The 13,050-nt window shown below is 43.9% G+C and overlaps 1 protein-coding gene, 1 long non-coding RNA gene and 1 pseudogene across 7 annotated transcripts in view; 2 read left to right on the forward strand and 1 right to left on the reverse strand.

Annotated features, from left to right (window-relative positions):
• Positions 1–3,458, reverse strand: part of SBNO1 (strawberry notch homolog 1) — a 44,033-nt gene extending 40,575 nt beyond the window's left edge. For 4 of the 5 annotated variants that reach the window (XM_072953264.1, XM_072953262.1, XM_072953263.1 and 1 more), the window contains exon 1: positions 3,318–3,456. The gene's annotated coding sequence lies outside the window, so the exon portion shown is untranslated. Of the gene's footprint in view, positions 1–3,317 lie in introns of all 5 variants that reach the window. The other variant, XM_072953265.1, reaches the window with a different exon arrangement.
• A 150-nt stretch (positions 3,459–3,608) lies between these two features.
• LOC140690957 (uncharacterized) lies at positions 3,609–4,442 on the forward strand. 2 transcript variants are annotated; one of them, XR_012066375.1, is made up of 2 exons: positions 3,609–3,763; positions 4,154–4,442. It is a non-coding gene; the product is annotated as an uncharacterized lncRNA (long non-coding RNA). The 2 variants fall into 2 exon arrangements; XR_012066376.1 differs by having other exon boundaries at positions 3,611–3,742.
• A 7,870-nt stretch (positions 4,443–12,312) lies between these two features.
• LOC116276616 (large ribosomal subunit protein eL21-like) lies at positions 12,313–12,780 on the forward strand (annotated as a pseudogene).
• The last annotated feature ends 270 nt before the right edge of the window (positions 12,781–13,050 follow it).

Below are 13,050 nucleotides of genomic sequence, written 5' to 3' on the forward strand. Positions count from 1 at the left end.
CTGCGTGAAAAGGAGTTTTCCTCGTTACTTAACAGTGTTAAGCATGTCTAATTTCTGACCCAGCTTCAACTTTGCTTTTATTTAGTCTGGATATGATGACTCAATGTAAACATTCAGTTTAAAAATTTGAACGATAATGATCCACTTAGAATTTGGCTGATAAATCCATCAACAAGTATTTACTGTCTACTGTGTGCACTTGTTCCTTAAAAACATCCGGAGGAAGAGAAGACAGGTATAAAGAAGTTCGCTAAAGATTTTCTTAAAAGGATATATAACCTGCATTTTTAAACACTTGCTTCTCGAAGGAGCAATTGCTCAGTAAAGTACTATTCCCCTCCCTCTCACTGCAAAACCTACAGAAAGAATGAATTCACAAAGAAATGTGCAAATTATACGCAAGTTTCAAAAATGCTTTGAAAAAGAAGCACAAGAAAGAATGGGGGGAATGAAACTACCTCCCTGATCACATCAAATTCAGATGGCTAGTCAGAGGGCCAGTCTTCTTGACATTTACTACATGGTTGGATTTTTTCTTTTTTAACTCTTAAGACAACCCATGAGTAAAAGTTACCTGTTATTCCCTTGTCATAGATAAGAAACTGAGGTTTAGAGAGATGAATGTAATGAGATAACAAAGCAGGCTTCGAACAGAACTACAAACCCAGGAAGTCTGACATCACACCCATCCAAGACTCTATTCTTAAAACCCATACCAGTATTTTTCAAACTGCAGGTCACAACACAGTGGGTTGTTAAATAATTTAAGGGCATCATGACCAGTATTTTTAAATATTTCAAATATAGACTATTCTAATATTTTAAATAAGAATAGCTTTAGTGCAGCACATGTAGAGAGGATAAACATTTCAAGAAACTCAGTTCTGTGTGTGCTTATGTACTAGGTCACAATATAAAACATATTTCTTACTGTGGAATGCAAGGAGGGGAAAAGGCTTGAAAAACCATTGTTCTGTGCTATATACTGTCTCTCAAGAAGTAAATAAGCAGTTAATTTGACAGATGTTGTACAATACCTTTATAAAAAACAGTTCCTGCTCTTCAAGAGCCTATCCTCTCCATCTGCAGAAAATGTCAGTGGTATCCCACAGTTGTCCTTAATACTTAGTAAGTTCAACCACTTCAAAGTGGATCTGTCAGTTAGTATAGGCAAGCAAATATAACTGGAAAACAGTTAAGGATTGCATCATTTTGGCTATTAACTGGCTACTTAATGGAAAACAATTCCTCTCAAAATGTATCTTTACATCAATTTTAGGCAGGCAAAGTGCAGGCACCCACAGAGCCAATGAAAAGTCAGGGAACAGGGTAAGACAAGACTTCAAACCCGAGTTGTCTTCCTTCCCAAGCAGCAAGTCTCAAATGAAAGCTCAATTTTAAAGACTAAGGAACGCCAAAATGTATCTGTACCTAAAGTCTTTGAGGCGAAAAAAGACTTTTAAAAGCATGGAAATCATCTCCATACTGCACGTATTTAAATAGTAATCTCAGCAAAGCCCTTAAAACATATGCAACTGTCCAATCCACAGGAGCATTCAACGAATGAATGAATGAATGTATGAATGAAAAGATAAATTATGAACAAACTATAAACCACTCCCGAAGCCTCCCTTCTGAACACTCACCCAGCAACCAAAGTAAAATTTACTTAAAATCCTGAAATTCATTGCATGGAATAAAATTAGATTAGGAATAAAGTTAGACTGGAAGATAAAAAGCAGAAGCCAGAGAAAAAAGTAAAGATATCTTCTCTCGTAAGGTAAACTTTGGAAACAACTTCTTTAAACATGAAAATAAAATGTTTCCTGGCTTGCAAAATTAATGTCCCACTCAAGGCATCAGCAGCAAATTCTGCGTTGTACCCTAGAAACTCTGCACAAACTCTCTTTTGTGTAGTGAAGAAGGCTTTCCCACTGCTTACGAAAATCAGTTTTGATTGCCGTAAATAACTGGGAAAAAATGGAGTTCTTCTGCACTGTTAGCTGGTTTAAGTGTCTGCAACTTGAGACTAATCGCTAGAGCAACTCGGCGTTTGACAGCTTTCTGGACCCTCCTGGCCGACTCTTTGGGAGCCCTATTCCGTCTCTAATTCCGGTTTCCAGGAGAATACGAAACATTTAACTCAACATAAACTGCTAATAATCAACTTTCAAAGGTCAAAGGGGACCCAGGTTTTAACCTTCTCTCACCAACACGTGTTCAGCACAAACTTCCGGGTGCGGTTACAATTGGCTGCGCAATTCAATGGATAAAAACGTTGCTTCATTTGACTCTCATCTTCTCGCCCGTTCTTTTCCCACGTTTCTCAACCAGCGACTCCCCAAAACAAAAGCCTCCCACAGTAAACGGAGCACGCACATAAAAAGAGCTTCTCTGTGCGAGGATCAAGTTAGTGGTCCGCAAACATTAACCAAACAGAAACACAAAGCCGGGGTGGAAAGGGGAGGAGCTGGATGCTAGGGTCAGGAAAGAAACAATCACAAGGGTTCAGGAACATCCAAATCTCCTCAGGGGTTAAACCGACCCCCAAACCACTTCTGGGAAACCACCAGCATACACTGGTTTGGGGAACTTTAGATGCTCGTTACGCCAAGCACCCTCAAAGTAAGCAAATCCCCAACCGCCTTTCCCCTCCACATAGATGCTTACTTAAGGTCCAGGAGGCGAGCAAGCGAGCTTGAGGCAAATTTAACCTAATCATCGGGTGAAGCGTGAAGGTGTCCCCACGTGTCCCACGTACTGTCCCCATCGCCCCGAGAGCGAGGTAATCAGCAAACTGCAGGTGCGGGGTCCAGATCTGGGGAGACCCTGTCGCCTCCCGCACTCGCCCCAAACCGGAGCAATCCTCCTGCAAGAGGACTTCAGAAGGATTGCGGAGCTCACTTTCCTGCGGGTCCGGGACCTCAGCCCCCGAGTCGAGTGGGGGAATCAAGGGGGGCGACCCAAGCGGAGCCGGAGCCAGCGGCCGCAGACCCTGCCTCCTCGCCCAAACAGGGTGCCTCCGGCCCGGGACAGCGGGGCCCCCGGGCCCCGAGAGCCCCACGCGCGGCGACCACAGGGCCCGGCGCTGACGGGCGAAGGAAGCTAGCACGGCGGGGCCGCCGCCGGGGACCGTGCCCCCGTGGGCCCTGGGGCGTGCAGCTGAGGGGGCGACGAGGGGCGAGGGAGGCCCCAAGCCGGAGTGAGGTGGCGGCCCCCCCCAACCCGGCCCCACACGGCCCCCTGAGGAGGGTGGGAGTGGGAGGTTGTCCGGGAGAGGGAGTGTGGAAGCAGAAAAGGGATAAGGGAAGACTTACTTTCCCCGCGGGATCCGACGCCGGAACAGCTTCTCCCGGGCGGCGAGAGCTTGAAGAACCAGAGGCGACTGGAGCGGAGGCGGCGGTGGCGGCGGCAGCAGCGGCGTCCGGCTCTGCCTACCTCCCCGCCGCCATCTTAACGCCCCTCCCCCCCAGCCCCCCCGCCCCGCCGGGAGGGGAGGAGGTGGGGCGACGGCTGAGGCGCCGCGCGCACTGCGTGCGCGCCGCGCGCCCCACGTGACTTCCTCCCTCCCCCACCCAGCTCCGCAGCGCCTCGCCCCGCCCCGCCTCCCTCTTAGGTGAAGGAAGATGACTTCCCCCCCCATCTTGACCGCCCCCTGCCTTCGCCGCCGAGCACGGACTCCGTCGGCTCCCGCCGACCTGGTACCAGTGGTTGGATCCAAGGGAATTCCGGAACCCAAACGGTCCATTACCGCGGATCCGGGGTGGGCGAGGGGTGAGGGGGCCGGGTTTCCGAGAAGGGGGAGGGGGGAAGGCGAAGGCCGCCTAGGAGAGTCACGTGTCGGCTGCTTCCGCCGGTGCTCGAAAGACCTCGCGAGAGTTCCGTTCCCCCTCCCTTTCTCCCCCGTGGGCTGTCGGGAAGAAGGTCGGCGCTCGGGGTTGCCACGGGGAGGTCAGCCGGTGGGCGGGGCGCATGCATCCCACACCTGCTTTCCTAGTCAGGCTAGGAGGGGCCCGAAGCTGTTTTCAAAATCTTTTCGGTATATGGCTTTGGCCTAGAAAGTTACCTAGTGGCGTCTCTGTCACTTTGAAAAGCTTCAATACCTTAATTAATTCTAGAAAAAAATACTCGCATATTCATCATTGCTTTTTAGGTTCGTTCAGAACACTTTTCAATGTGAAACCGCTAATAACTTGGAGCCCCTCGGCTGGTCCACTGCCATTATCATATCCTAAGGAGTGAGAGCGCAGTCAGCCCCCCTTCTTTTTTCCTCACACACACACACCAGGGAACCTGAACAAACTATTGCTCTCAATGAACGTTTACTGCAGATCCGTCGCTACCACCTCTCATTTCCTTATTTTCATATTATCCATTATGATTATTATTACTACTACTATTAAGTGAGCCAACACAGAATAAACAAATTAACTTCTTGGTAACCCTTTTGTAGAGTCATTCTGAGAATGCTGTTTGACTCCGTTGCTTAGGTAATGGGCACGCCTGGGTGATTCTTGCCCCCTACCGGCGGCACTTCGCTCTTGCCTTGTGCTCAAAGCAAACCAAGTCGTTCGGAACACGTGGAGGTTAAGATGTGAGCTCTTGGAGAAATAGTATGGGGCTCAGGGAGAGGAGAAAAAAGTAGCCATGATAAGAATAATTGTGAGTCTTCAATTAGTGCTTATATACATAAATGCGTATTAAATATGTGTACATATAAACAAACGTTTTAAAATTGCTGACTAATCACTTGGCTTATCACTTTACTTCTATTATTTCGTTCAATCCATACGCACACACACACACACACACACACACACACAAAACCTATAAAGGTAAAAATAATAAAAATAGTTCCGTAAGAACAAGGTCCTCATCTGTCTTACTCACTGCTTTCCACTTGCCTAGTTTATGGTATAGAGTCGATGACAGTAAACGAGATGACAAATCTGTCACGTAGAGAAATACGAAAGGATGCAGCAAGGAAATCTAAGACATTGTAGTTAACGCCTCAGTGTCTTAGGAGCTTGGTTGGAACTATTCAGTTTCCAAGTGGTCCCCGGAACTCTAGTTGCCCACTAGTACTAGATGAGTCCTAGATTCTGAAAACGGAGAGCTAACCTAGGAACCCCCACTCATTGAGGTACTTTCTGAGCATCTAAGCCTGATCTTTGCTGCCATCTCTGCATAATCTCTACCTTGAAGCAAAGTAAAAGATGGTGTTTCAGAGGATGTTTATAAACGTGACTGCACATGTGCACACAAATGTTAAACACAAGGTTATTCATTGTGGCAGCATTTATAGAAGGAAAAGATGGGACAAACCGCAATGTCTTTGACGGAAAGACTAACTAAATTGTGGTACTTTTCTACAGTGAAACAGTTGTTCAAAAGAGTGAAGCACCTCTATCTATGAGAATATATAATATTTTGCTTGCATGCACACTTGGGGCGTATCAGAGTGACAACACAAGTAGCAGTTGTATCGGGATGGGAACTGAGATACGAGGGTCAGAGGCGGGGGAAGGCATATTGGGTGCACCCAGAACAGAGATAATACTGGAAGCAGGTGGTTCAGAAAAATCCCTAATAGGCATGGTGTTGATTTCCCCTGCCACCACCACCCCACCTGGGGTTATTTATACTATACTTCTCACTTCCTTCAACAAATATTTATTGAGCCAGATAATCATGTTAGGTGTTAGGGACCGAAGTTTAAGAAAAAACAGATGGAGGGAGAGGTAGGGGGTGGTTGTTGCCCTTGAGATGAATGCCTTTACAGTCTAGTGGGCATTAATCCCCAAGTTACACAAAATGTAAACTAGTAACTGTGGCAGTGCTACACAGAAGCTAACAGAGCCTGTTAGGAGTTTGACTTCATTTGGGAAGTCAAAGAAGGCTCCCTTGAGGGAGCGACAACTGAAAGAGATTTGAAAAGTAGGTGTTAACTAGGCAAAGAGAAGAGGGAACTGCACTTCAAGAAGAGGAATCAGCACCTGCAAACATCCCGAAACAGACAGGAGCAAAGCAAGAAGAAGGGACAGTAACAAAGCAAGTGCATCATTTATTAAGATTCTTGTTTCTTAGCTCCAAACCCAAGCTTCTATGCTCCGCTTTGTGATTTGCTGCAAAACTACATTGCTTTGCCAGCTGTTTCAGTGTTAGACTCTGCAAAAGGGAGACTGCTAGGCCGGAGGAGGAAAAAATTTCCTGTGAACATCATCCCAGCAACACATCTCCACCCTGGCAGATGCGTTTCCTTCCCATAGCAGCAGCTAGATCTGTCTGCAGTGTTTCCCACACTTGCAGAACTGGCCTCATCACACAAAACTCTCCTCCAAGACACGAGGACCAGCGAGAGCCTCCAGAGGGTCGCCCTCTAAGCTCAGAGACACTAGCACCAGCTAAGCAGAACCCCTCCTTGGAGCTTGGGGTTCAGTAACATGGGGCTCCACTTCTATGTTTCTAAATTTAAATTACACCTTTGTCCCCTTAGCCTGAGTAGTGAGAACTGCTTCCTGCAGTTGTAACCTCTCTGGTGCCTTAAAGTTCCCTTTTTACCCTTTTTGTTGCCTAGTTACCCCGTTTTATACCTAGTTAGCAATTTCTTCTTTTAAATTATCTTCATTAAATAACTGGTGTAGTTTCTGTCTCCTGTCTGAACCTTGATTGATACAGCAAATAAAAAGGAGTTACCAGTAATATTGCAAAAAGTAGATCAAGGCCATTCTCCTATAGCTGAGTTTGGACTTTATTCTGTAGGCTACAAAGAACTCAGAAGCCTGTTATGTGGAGAACTGCCATGGTTAGATTTGCATTTTAGAAGAAACACTCTGGAAGCAGGGTAGCAATGGATCTAAGAACTGGACTGCTGGTACAAAGACCAGACAGGCCAAAGAAGATAAGAACAGAACCTGAACTGGAGCAAAACTGTTGAGCAATAGAAGAAGGCTAAGTTCAAGAAGTATTTAGGCAGTAAAGCCAGCAAGACATAGTGGTTGGTTGGAAAGGGGTGATGGGGAGGGAAGAGCCTAGCACGATGCCTCAGTTTCTGACCTGGGTACTTAGGTAGACAGTGGAGCCGTAGCTGAAACTATGATCTCAGGAAGACAAAGTCCGAAGAGGAAGGTGATGAGTTTGGCTTTAGACATGAGGAGTGTTTTGCTTATCTATTGCTATGTAACAAACGACCCCCAAATGAAATGACTTAACACAACAACTACTTTTTCATTTCTCATGATTCTGCAAATTGGGCTGGGCTCAGCTGGACAGTTCTTCTACTGCTTTTGCTAATAATCATTTGTGTGACTATAACCAACTAATGGATCAAGTGTGGGCTGGGCTCAGCTGGGATGCTGAGACATCTGTGTTTCTCTCTCTCTCCATGTGGTCTCTCCACCAGCCTCTTGGTGGTTCTTTTATAGTGGCTCGGGGATCCCAAGAACATGAAAGCAGAAACTTCTAGCTATTCTTAAATTTTAGGCTTGCAAATGACACAGTGATGTTTCCACCATATTCTGTTGGTTAACAAGGCCAAATAGGACTCAAGGAAAGTCATCACCAGGGTATGAATAGTGGGAGGTGTTGTTCATTGTAGGCTATCAAAGTAAGTCTATCATGAGGAATTTTGAGGGGCCTATGGGACATCCAAGTAGACAGCTCTAGCAAGCAGTTTGGATCCTACAGCTTGAGGAGCCAGATAGGCATTAAAACATGAGACAGGACAGAACTGTACTTAGAGAGGATGCAGGGGACCAAGGGCAGAACCATGAAGTTCTATACCTAAAAAGTGAATACTCAATGAGCCTTAGAAAGGTCAGTCAGAGAGGTCAAAGCAGAACCAAGGAGAGATTACATCATGGATGCCAAGGCAGTAGAGTTTTAAAGAATGAGTGGTCAAACAATATCTAATGCAGTAGAGAGCACCGGAATACAGCTGAAGGATGTATTGGCTTTTTCAAGATGGCAGACATCATTGTGGACAGAGGTGTTTTTGTTGTTGTTATTGTTTAAGGCTTTATGTTTTTTAAGACAGTTTTAGATTCTCAGGAAAATTGAGACGAAGGTGGAGATTTCCCATCTACCCCCTTCCCCCACACGTGCATAGCCTCCCCTATTACTAATAGCCCCACCAGATGGAACCTTAGTTTCAATTGATGAACCTACATTGACACATCATTATCACTCAAAGTCCACAGTTTACTTTAGGGCTCACTCCTGGTGCTGTACATTGTATGAGTTTTGACAAATGTATAACAACATGTGTTCATCATTACAGTATCATTCAGTATTTCCACTGCCCTAAAAATCGTGTGTTTTGGAACAGCAGTTGTTTTGACTGCCCAGAATCGATCTCTTTCTTCAGATAGTAGCACCTTAATTGTATCAATCCCTCTCAAACTCCATGTGGTTTGGAAAGCAGTACCCATCTCCCACAAACATCACTCCAGTGTAGAGCATGTAATCTGGGTCTGGGCAATTGGACTACTGGATCTACTGCCAGGCCACATGAATTGGTTTAGTGCCAGCCAGTGAGATTCAATGCCAAAACTCTGTATTGAAAATAATACAAAAAGACACTCCTTCGCCAAAATAACATTGGAAAGTGGGAGCAGAGGCCACAAAGTGGAGCTGGAGACCAACCTAGAAATCAGTGGGGCAAAGACCTGGATGGGGAGAGGGAGCGAAAGACTAAATCCCAGTGGCATCCTTGGAGTCTCTGGATCCTGTCATGCCTGAAGCTACTCTTACTTTTCTGTTATGAGAAATAACGAACTCCCTTATTTTCTCAAACCAGGTTGAGCTTTGTTTCCCTCATTTGCAATCCAAAACAATCTTGACCAATACAGATACTAATTAAAGTGCAATGTTGAAAGGTTCAAGGCAGGGAGGGTACAGTTCAAGTGGTAGAGCACATGCTTAGCATGCATGAGGTCCTGGGTTCAATCACCAGTACCTCCTCTAAAAATAAAGAAAGAAATCAACCCAAATACCTCCCCCAACAACAAAAAAAATCTAAATAAAAGAAAGGTTCAAACAAAAATTTAAGCTAATTTTTAAGGGTTTTTACTCACTTAATTATCAAATGTTTTTGAGTATGAACTGATAAAGACTCAAACTGTCCCAAGAAAGTCAGGACATTTTTAATCCACAGAATATGTATATATATATTTAGTAAAGGAAAAGGCAGAAGAAGAATGGACAGAAAAATAAAGGCAAAGACTTAAAACACAGACTCTCAGTCACCACAAGTAATGAGGATTAAGTTTTTGAACTTCAAACATGTCAAGTATCCTGTTTCTTAATATGGATTTCTAGAATGTTCTGACAACTCCTCAGCTACCCAAAAGTGTTCGTAGTCATCATCTCTTTGATCATTACTCATAACCTCATCTCTGCCTCCTCTAAAGTACTATGGTAGCATATGCATGGAATAGTTCTGGAGTTGAGGGATTCACATTAGCTGGGAGGAAAGTTTCTGCTTGAAGTTTTCATCCTATGTATGTATTTTTAAAGAAATACTTTGTAATGTATTTATAATGGATGCCCTGCTATTCATTTTTATAAACTTTCCCATAAAAGCACCACATTTAAGATCTCTAAATTATTAGTTAAAAAAACCCCACTATTTTTATGGATTGAATTGTGTCCCTGGTGAATTAATACCGTGGAGACCTAATATGAATCTCAGGGGTGACCTTATTTGTTAGTTTATTTTTTTCTTAGTCAGGGGTTGGACGTGGTTAGGTTTTACTTATTTTTTTGACAGAAGTCCTGGGGATTGAACCTAGGGCCCCTTGCCTACTAAGCATGTGCTCTACCACTTGAGCTATACCCTCCCCTCCTGACCTTACTTGGAGAAAGGATCTTTACAGATCTAGTTAAGTTAAAATGAGATTATTAGGGTGGGCCCTAATCCAACAAGAAGGTGTCCTTATGAAGAGAAATTTGGAGACAGACAGGGAGAAACATGATGTGAAAAGGCAGGCAGAGGTCAGGGTGATGCTTCTACAAGTCAAGGATCGCCAAAGAAAGCCAGCATACCACCAGGAGTTAGGAGGGAGGTGCAGAACAGAACATTCCTCTTGGTCCTCAGAAGGAACCAATCCAGCCAAGACCTTGGTTTTGGACTTCCAGCTTCTAGAGCCCTGAGGGAATACGTTTTTGTTATTTAAACTGCCTAGTTGGTGGTGCTTCGCTTCAGCAGCCCAAGCAAAGGAACACAACATCTCTCAGAAACAAAATGATGGTGTTCATTCATCTCTTCCAACTCACAAATTAAAGGTCCAGCCAAAAGAAGCCTGCACAGAAAAAAAGGACGAAAAATCACATTCTAATTTGAACAGCTTCAGCTGTGCTGCCAAACCATCTCTAAATCATCTTTCAAAACAAACAAAATACTACCGTTGCTCGTTAATACATACATTTTTCCATTTGCTTTTGCAGTAAAATTACAATTTTTAAAACGTGAAGTTATTCTTAATCCTAAAGTATTCCTAATTCCTAGTTTGTAGTACTTTTTCTTAAAGAGAGATGTGGGGAGAAAAGATACACTCATTTATAACAGATGAGAAAAAAGGCTCATCAAGCATAGAAACTATGACTGTGTATCATCTGATGCCAAGTTCTTGTGTTCATTTGAGTTTTGGTCAAGTTTTGGCCTCCCTTCTAGGACACTAAAAAAAAGAGGAAGAAAGTGTTAAATAACTCCAAAGGACAGCAATTCATTAAGATGGAATCTTGTAACTTTATTCAAAAGTTCACTGCTGGGGGTGGGTAGAGCTCAGTGGCAGAGCACATGTTCAGCATACATGAGGGAGGTCCTGGGTTCAATCCCCAGTACCTCCACTTAGAAAAAAAAAGTTCATGCTAAATGGCTACCATTTCACCCTTATAAATCCCCAAATGCTTTATATGCATTCTCTCATTTAATTCTCACAATAAGCCTATGAGGTAGAGAGTATTGTTTTACTCTCACTTGTTTGAGTTTTAATCATATTACAAATATTATATATGTATTGCACATATTAACATATATGGGTATATCTACATATGGGGGAATTTAATATATTTATATACCTGTGAATATCTAGCTAGACATACATGCACACATATTTATATATACACACACGTACATATAATAGGAAAATGTATATATGTACGTGAGATATATATGGGTGTATATATATGTGTGTGTATGTGTGTGTATTCACAGAAGAATGGAATGGAGTTCATACATCACAGTGGCCACCACCTGTGAAACTTAAGGATTCACATATCCCATTCGGTAGAATCTTATAAGAACTGATGCTAACATAAAGTATTTAACAATAGCAAAAGCCTGGAGCAAATATTAATGCAAAGATAACACTAGAGCAAGGAAAGCCATCTCAGGACTGGTGTGAGTTCACCTACGTGATGTGGCCATTTTAGGAAAATGGAGATCATTAAACAGACCTTCCAGAAACTTGTCACATTATTTCAAGATTCCAAATCTTAATAGAAATTATTGCAACTCATGTAACAGTAATTATTGCAAAATCACTGTTCAGATTCACCAATCTATCTACCTACACTTGGCATAGCACTATGTAATGGCTTCCTATCAGACCTGGAATAAAAGTCTAAGTCTCTACTAACAGCTTCTGTGTCAGTCAGGGTCCGGTCAGGAAAACAGAATTTAGGAAAATAGGAAATTCATTCAACAGGTGGCACAGGACTGAAAAAGCAAAAAGCAACCATCGAGGTAATTTCGTAACCACGGCAGGAAGCAGCTCCCACTTCTACAGCTGGAGAACAGAGAGAACAGGTGGGGTTAGCAGAGCAAGAAGAATCAGAGGAGGATTCCTGAGGGCTGGTCCTCATGCTTCTGAGAAAGGGGCACCACGAAGGTGGTGCTGGCCCTTCAGGAGCCTCGGGGTGGGCCCTGCGAAGCTGGGGCTGGGAACTCAAAAGTGGGGCTGCTGCTGGGACTTCCGAGGTAGTGTGATGAGACTTTCCGGGCAAGAACCTGGAGAATGAACCAAATGCCCTGTCAGAAGTAAAATGTCGTTACTCAGGTGACCATGACAGGAATACAAGCGAACAGGCGTAAGTCCCTGGTCCCTCTCCCTGTCTTCCAATCTTCCTGTCGGAGACAGTCCCCCAGTGACAGGCCCTAACACTAGGTGACAAAGGTGCAATCCGCTTTGCAGCCTTGCTATCTCAGGGCAGAGAAAAGTGAATTTGGAGCAGAGGGCAGCACAGCCTTGCACGGCCTCCGTGGTCTAGCCCCCGCCTACCTTCCCAGCCGGATCCACCGTCTTCCAGTAACTCGCCAAAATAACCAACACAAAGGGAAAGAGGAGAGGTACCCGCTGTATGTGCTCTAGACCTTTTAGAAAACATGGAGCTGTTCCTTTGGCCTCATACATGCAGATCTGTAAGAAAAGTGATACTGTAGACATCAAAGGAACGGGTACTGTTCAAAAAGGAATGCCTCACAACTGTTACCACGGCAAACCTGGAGGAGTCTACAGTGTTACCCAGCACACTGTTGGCATTACTGTAAACAAACAAGTTAAGGGCAAGATTCTTGCCAAGAAAATTAATGTGCGTGTTGAGCATATTAAGCACTCTAAGAGCTGAGATAGCTTCCTGAAACGAGTGAAGGAAAATGATCAGAAAAAGAAGGAAGCTAAAGAGAAAGGTACTTGGGTTCAGCTGAAGCGCCAGCCTGCTCCACGCAGAGAAGCGTACTTGGTGAGAGCCAATGGAAAGGAGACTGAACTGATGGTGTAAGGAAAATAAAAGACATGGACTGTAAAAAAAAAAAAAAAGAAAGAAAGGAAAAAAAAAAGAACAAAGAGGATTTCTCTGACTTCACCAATCTATAGAAGCAATGATCTCCCCACTCACACTCCGTAAAATTCATTTTACTCAAGTATTAATCACTATTTAACATTATCTTTTTTCTTCCCTAAAAGGTATGGGGACCTGTCTTATTTGCCACTGTATTCTTGGGGGACCAGACAGTGCCAGGTAAACAGCTTAATAAATGTTGAATTAATG

Source organism: Vicugna pacos, chromosome 32 (assembly GCF_048564905.1).
Source record: "Vicugna pacos chromosome 32, VicPac4, whole genome shotgun sequence".
Classification (NCBI taxonomy): Eukaryota; Metazoa; Chordata; class Mammalia; order Artiodactyla; family Camelidae; genus Vicugna; species Vicugna pacos.